Below are 7,917 nucleotides of genomic sequence, written 5' to 3' on the forward strand. Positions count from 1 at the left end.
AGCCACTGACAGTAATCCAACTCACCTTCTGTTTTAGTTTTGGCAACGATTACCCTGAAAATAGGTTTAGATACCAACAATGAAACACTTTCTTGTTCCTTTCATATCCTGTGCTGTCTGAGTCAGACTCTGACATGCACCAGTATGTGCTGACAAAATGAATCTTTTTTTTTTTTTTTTTATATACAAATTCTTTTATTTCTCAAAAAGTTTTAAAACATACTACAATTTAAAATTTAAACAACTGGATTGCATAGTGCCTGATAATCCACTTCAACATAATAAAAGATAAACTGATCACTTTCTAAGTTTATACCGTTGTTTTGCTTGACAGGGTCTTTTCTTAGCCTAAACTGGTCTCAAACTCAATTCTACAGTTGAAAGTGGCATTAAACTGATGGGCCCTCCACCTCACAAGGCCTGTGACTTATGCCACCATGTCTGCCCAAATCAATTTATTTTCTAAGCGTAACAGTATAGAAACTGAGGGAGATGCAAGCAATTGGCAATGGTGAAAAGTGCATATTTAAAGAGGTTTGGCCCAAAGGTTTTTTGTTTTTTTAAAGTAAATTAAATTACAATTGAAAATACTCCATACCTATGGGCCTTTACAGTAAATAGAAATTTTTTAAAAATTTCCTGTGCTAGGGAGTATGGGAAGCCAATAAACGCCATTACAAGATGGTACTGGTTTCAATAAGCTGACGCCCATGAATATGGGTAAACAACCAATGTGCGCATGTGCAGTAGAGTTTTTTTTTTTTTTTTTGCAGAGTCACTGCCTGGCCCAAGGCATGTAAATGAGGTACTGAAAGCATAACCAATCAGGTGTAGACACACCTATCCTAGGCCTATATAAGCAGCACTGGTTTTTTGGGCTCGGGGTCTTTCGCTTTCGCTATCAAGCTCTCCCAATAAACGTGTGCAAAAGAATCCTGTTGTGGCGTCCTTCTTGCTGGCAAGTCGGGCGTCTACAAGGGAGCAAAACCAAAACCTTGGACATACTAGGTATGTGTTCTACCATTGATCTACAGCAGAGAGTACTTTAAAACAAAGTAGATTTGATCTGATCAAACTGACAGGTTTTCGTTTTATTTAACTTTGAATAATACTGCAGCCACTGTGTTTTCTGTGTATCAAAGGTATCAACTTGAGAAGAAATTATTTGCTTCATTTGTGCCAAACAAGGGTAGTTTCTCTTCTGTTAAAAGGATATGAACTTCTTGAAATTCAGTGTTCATTTGTCACATGATTTCAAAATAATGGACAAACAGCTCCAGCTCACTCTCGGCTTGCAGACTCTTCCTAGAACTCCATGTCCTCCGGGCAGTAGTCATAGATCCACTTAAAGACGGAGTCTTCCGATTGCTCTATGGTTTCAAAAAGTTTTTTGAAGTCGTGAGGATACATTCTAGCAGCTGTGTCTCCAGGGTTTTTTCTTATCTGCCTCAGGATATTAATAGGATCAACCGTACTCAGTGAACGTAAATGGCGTATTATTGGGGCATTGCGTTTCCCAAAGCAATGCTTTACCAAGTGGAAAAATATATCATAGTTCAAAGGACTTAGGTTTTCTGTAAATAAAGTCCTACGAGGAGTCATTCGAACAAGATATAGGTTTTGTTTCAGTAAATTTACTGATTCCCCGTGCTTTGACTTTTCTAAGTGCCCATTTTCCGTATGCACACTAAATGACGACCAAGGTTCCATGTGCAGGAACTTAACGTCACAGGCCACTTGCCAAAGAACAGCCATTACTTGATATAAATCCGGTCTTTTAGGAGTCGCTATCAGTTTCCGGAATTCTTTTTCACTAACAAACATATTCAGTTCTACTCGTCCATATCTGTATATAGATTCGCAGGAGTACAGATCGAACAGAATTTTCCAAAGTATTCGTCTTTCATGTTTATATGGTAGGATTCCAAATACTTTTATAGGAACACCTGCTGACCAAGGAACTGCTTTTATTCCCAGGTTCTGAAATATTGCCTGTGAACTCACATCTGGTCTTACTACTTCCTGATATCTAGGATCCATTTTAAAGAAGTCACAGTGAACCACCTGTAGCTCTCCATCCATGTTCCTCTGTAAGGGCTCCAAATGTGGAATAAAAGTCTTTTCACTTTCAAAGGCAACCACTCTGGCACCAGCTTTAAGTAATGCCCCAGTCAGGATTCCAGGACCTGGATTGCACTCTAGTATAATTTGACGGGATGGGTTTTGGTGCTCCAGCAGGTCCCGTACCAGGTTCCTGGCCGCTTTCTTACATGCTATGTGACGCTTAGGCTCCGATCGATTCCTGGATGTCCACGGGGACGACTCCTCCAAATCAGAATCAGGCAACGGAAAAGGGAGACATAACAACAGATCCTGAAGAAATCCAAAACACCATCAGATCCTTCTACAAAAGGCTATACTCAACAAAACTGGAAAACCTGGACGAAATGGACAAATTTCTGGACAGATACCAGGTACCAAAGTTGAATCAGGATCAAGTTGACCTTCTAAACAGTCCCATATCCCCTAAAGAAATAGAAGCAGTTATAAATAGTCTCCCAGCCAATAAAAGCCCAGGACCAGACGGGTTTAGTGCAGAGTTCTATCAGACCTTCAAAGAAGATCTAATTCCAGTTCTGCACAAACTTTTTCACAAGATAGAAGTAGAAAGTACTCTACCCAACTCATTTTATGAAGCCACTATTACTCTGATACCTAAACCACAGAAAGATCCAACAAAGATAGAGAACTTCAGACCAATTTCTCTTATGAATATCGATGCAAAAATCCTCAATAAAATTCTCGCTAACCGAATCCAAGATCACATTAAAGCAATCATCCATCCTGACCAAGTAGGTTTTATTCCAGGAATGCAGGGATGGTTTAATATACGAAAATCCATCAATGTAATCCACTATATAAACAAACTCAAAGACAAAAACCACATGATCATCTCGTTGGATGCAGAAAAAGCATTTGACAAGATCCAACACCCATTCATGATAAAAGTTCTGGAAAGATCAGGAATTCAAGGCCCATACCTAAACATGATAAAAGCAATCTACAGCAAACCAGTAGCCAACATCAAAGTAAATGGAGAGAAGCTGGAAGCAATCCCACTAAAATCAGGGACTAGACAAGGCTGCCCACTTTCTCCCTACCTTTTCAACATAGTACTTGAAGTATTAGCCAGAGCAATTCGACAACAAAAGGAGATCAAGGGGATACAAATTGGAAAGGAGGAAGTCAAAATATCACTTTTTGCAGATGATATGATAGTATATATAAGTGACCCTAAAAATTCCACCAGAGAACTCCTAAACCTGATAAACAGCTTCGGTGAAGTAGCTGGATATAAAATTAACTCAAACAAGTCAATGGCCTTTCTCTACACAAAGAATAAACAGGCTGAGAAAGAAATTAGGGAAACAACACCCTTCTCAATAGTCACAAATAATATAAAATATCTCGGCGTGACTCTAACTAAGGAAGTGAAAGATCTGTATGATAAAAACTTCAAGTCTCTGAAGAAAGAAATTAAAGAAGATCTCAGAAGATGGAAAGATCTCCCATGCTCATGGATTGGCAGGATCAATATTGTAAAAATGGCTATCTTGCCAAAAGCAATCTACAGATTCAATGCAATCCCCATCAAAATTCCAACTCAATTCTTCAATGAATTAGAAGGAGCAATTTGCAAATTCATCTGGAATAACAAAAAACCTAGGATAGCAAAAACTCTTCTCAAGGATAAAAGAACCTCTGGTGGAATCACCATGCCGGACCTAAAGCTTTACTACAGAGCAATTGTGGTAAAAACTGCATGGTACTGGTATAGAGACAGACAAGTAGACCAATGGAATAGAATTGAAGACCCAGAAATGAACCCACACACCTATGGTCACTTGATCTTCGACAAGGGAGCTAAAACCATCCAGTGGAAGAAAGACAGCATTTTCAACAAATGGTGCTGGCACAACTGGTTGTTATCATGTAGAAGAATGCGAATCGATCCATACTTATCTCCTTGTACTAAGGTCAAATCTAAATGGATCAAAGAACTTCACATAAAACCAGAGACACTGAAACTTATAGAGGAGAAAGTGGGGAAAAGCCTTGAAGATATGGGCACAGGGGAAAAATTCCTGAACAGAACAGCAATGGCTTGTGCTGTAAGATCGAGAATTGACAAATGGGACCTAATGAAACTCCAAAGTTTCTGCAAGGCAAAAGACACCGTCAATAAGACAAAGAGACCACCAACAGATTGGGAAAGGATCTTTACCTATCCTAAATCAGATAGGGGACTAATATCCAACATATATAAAGAACTCAAGAAGGTGGACTTCAGAAAATCAAACAACCCCATTAAAAAATGGGGCTCAGAACTGAACAAAGAATTCTCACCTGAGGAATACCGAATGGCAGAGAAGCACCTGAAAAAATGTGCAACATCCTTAATCATCAGGGAAATGCAAATCAAAACAACCCTAAGATTCCACCTCACACCAGTCAGAATGTCTAAGATCAAAAATTCAGGTGACAGCAGATGCTGGCGAGGATGTGGAGAAAGAGGAACACTCCTCCATTGTTGGTGGGATTGCAGGCTTGTACAACCACTCTGGAAATCCGTCTGGCGGTTCCTCAGAAAATTGGACATAGTACTACCGGAGGATCCAGCAATACCTCTCCTGGGCATATATCCAGAAGATGCCCCAACTGGTAAGAAGGACACATGCTCCACTATGTTCATAGCAGCCTTATTTATAATAGCCAGAAGCTGGAAAGAACCCAGATGCCCCTCAACAGAGGAATGGATACAGAAAATGTGGTACATCTACACAATGGAGTACTACTCAGCTATTAAAAAGAATGAATTTATGAAATTCCTAGCCAAATGGATGGACCTGGAGGGCATCATCCTGAGTGAGGTAACACATTCACAAAGGAACTCACACAATATGTACTCACTGAGAAGTGGATATTAGCCCAAAACCTAGGATACCCAAGATATAAGATACAATTTCCTAAACACATGAAACTCAAGAAAAATGAAGACTGAAGTGTGGACACTATGCCCCTCCTTAGAAGTGGGAACAAAACACCCTTGGAAGGAGTTACAGAGACAAAGTTTGGAGCTGAGATTAAAGGGTGGACCATGTAGAGACTGCCTTATCCAGGGATCCACCCCATAATCAGCATCCAAACGCTGACACCATTGCATACACTAGCAAGATTTTATCGAAAGGACCCAGATGTAGCTGTCTCTTGTGAGACTATGCCGGGGCCTAGCAAACACAGAAGTGGATGCCCACAGTCAGCTAATGGATGGATCACAGGGCTCCCAATGGAGGAGCTAGAGAAAGTACCCAAGGAGCTAAAGGGATCTGCAACCCTATAGGTGGATCAACATTATGAACTAACCAGTACCCCGGAGCTCTTGACTCTAGCTGCATATGTATCAAAAGATGGCCTAGTCGGCCATCACTGGAAAGAGAGGCCCATTGGACACACAAACTTTATATGCCCCAGAACAGGGGAACGCCAGGGCCAAAAAGGGGGAGTGGGCGGGTAGGGGAGTGGGGGTGGGTGGGTATGGGGGACTTTTGGTATAGCATTGGAAATGTAAATGAGCTAAATACCTAATAAAAAATGGAAAGAAAAAAAAAAAGAAAATGTAAACGAGGAAAATACCTAATAATAAAAAAAGAAAAAAAAAAAAAAAAGAATCAGGCAACGGCTCTATATTGAAGTCAGAGAAGCCGCGGCGGTTCCTCGTTTGCCAGTCCTTCTGCGTCGCCGCTCCGGACCCTAGAATGCAAGATGGGCCGCGGGCCAACGCTGACAGCGCCAGCCGCGGGGGAAGCCGCATTGCCGGTCCCCTCATCCTCCTCTAAAGTCCACCTCAAACACCAGTTAAGGTAGCCTCTGCGAAGAACGCAGAGCACCCCATCACACGTGCACACATTTCACCACCACACTCCAAAATGAATCTTTTAAGCAGAACCAAAATCTTTATCAGAGTTACTCATAAAGTGAGATAGACCCAAATGCATTAATTGCCAAACAGGTTATGAATGTTCAACCCATTACAGAGAATGAAGTAATTACAGAGCAGACAAGAGTGTTGGTATCTTATAAGGGAATAGTGTAAAGCATAAAATCTCCCCCATGCTCTCTTTTCTCAGAGAAAACTAGAATAGAGAAATTCATCAAGGTTTAGTGCCTTGGTTACAATCTCTCTCTCTCTCTGTGTCTCTCTGTAATTAGAGATGCTTCATTTTTTTTTTTTTTTTTTTTTTTTTTTTTTTTTTTTTTTTTTAGGAAGTCTAAGAGACTTGGGATGTGAGGGGCTCTCAGGACTCTGTGGAATGACCTTAGCCGCAATGTCCAACAGTTGAGGGATGGAGCCTAAAGAGAACAGTGATCCCAGTAGAGAGATAGGATCACCAATATACCTTCAAAAATTTTAACCCATAATTTGTACCTGTATAAAAGAAAGACAGGCACAAATATGGATCAGAGAGTGAGAAAGGCTCTCTACCAAATTGCCCAATTGGAATCCATCCCATGGGTGGGAACCAAACCTGGACACTATTGCAGATGCTATGTTTTGCTTACAGACAGGAGCCTAGCACGGCAGTCCTCTGAGAGGCTTTACCCAGCAACTAACTGATACAGATGTAGATATTCACAGTCAAGTATTGGAAGGGGGTTAGAGACCCCTAAGGGAGAGTTAGAAGAAGAATTGAAGGAGTTGAAGGGGATGGCAATCTCATAGGAAGACTGAATATTTCAACTAATGTGGAACCCTGTGAGCTCCCAGAGACTAAAAGATGAACTTAGTGAGACTAAGTGAATACAGGAACTGGTCAGAGGTGACACATTTGTAGCAGACGACTTCCTGGTCTGGCCTCAGTGAGAGAGGACTGGTATAATCCTGTAGAAACTTGACGCTCCAGGAAAACTGGATGCCACGGGATGGGGGAAGTGGTCCTAAGAGAGTGCTTCATAGTTATCTTGCATTTAACATACATAATGAAGTACCTCAACAAGAATTATTCTTCAAGTTACAGCTTTGGAAATTTATACTTTTTTTTTAAAAAAGAATAACTATATACTGTATTCCAATGGTCAGAAATTCACTACGTAACCAAGACTGACCTCAAACTTGTGGCACACTTCTTGCCTCAGTTTTATAAGTACTGCAATAAGATCAAAATAGTTAATGATTTCCAAATTTTAATAATAAATAATTTAATAATTATGAAATAGGCATATTGAGTAATATGTGTATATGCTCTCTATGTCATTATTCTGAAAAATATTCCGTTGTCTTCTCTATCATTCTATATGTATACACACATACATACACACACACATACACACACACACACACAGACACACACACACACACACACACACACACACACACACACACACACACACACACAAACATAGTCAAGCACGTAGCTTTGGTCTTGGTCTTATTCCCTGGAAGTAAATTTTCCGAGTGCCATTAAGAGCATCAAGTCTATATTATGGCCTAACAGAGGGAGAAATTATAGATAACACATATCTCATTGATTTGATCAGTGAGCATCACACATTCATTTAATGTGCCACAGAAATGATAATATTCAACACTTATGAAATTCTGAACTGGCAACAGATGCCACTGATTTCTGCCTGAATAGTTACATCTGACCCTCCTAAGCATGGATGGGTCATATTTTTCTTGGTTCATTAAATATAAAGCCATTTTACTTATCCATTTCAGAATCATTTATACATTTACTAATAATCCATTCAAAATATGCCAGTTCTACTAATTGCTGGGATGACCATGGAAATAACACATTCCAGCTTGCTATCCATTGCAGAACTGTTTAGTGCAGTGTTCTGGTACCATCGTTT

General features: G+C 40.2%; 1 non-coding gene across 2 annotated transcripts; it reads right to left on the reverse strand.

Moving 5' to 3' along the window:
- Nucleotides 1-1,060: 1,060 nt before the first annotated feature.
- Nucleotides 1,061-5,976, reverse strand: Gm1818. 2 transcript variants are annotated; one of them, XR_001538.5, is made up of 2 exons: nucleotides 5,741-5,976; nucleotides 1,061-2,349 (listed from the first exon to the last, which is right to left on the reverse strand). It is a non-coding gene; the product is annotated as a predicted gene 1818 (transcript). The 2 variants fall into 2 exon arrangements; XR_381574.2 differs by lacking the exon at nucleotides 5,741-5,976 and having other exon boundaries at nucleotides 1,061-2,097; nucleotides 2,187-2,279.
- Between the last annotated feature and the right edge of the window lie 1,941 nt (nucleotides 5,977-7,917).

Source organism: Mus musculus, chromosome 12 (genome assembly GCF_000001635.26).
Source record: "Mus musculus strain C57BL/6J chromosome 12, GRCm38.p6 C57BL/6J".
In the NCBI taxonomy this organism is placed as follows: Eukaryota; Metazoa; Chordata; class Mammalia; order Rodentia; family Muridae; genus Mus; species Mus musculus.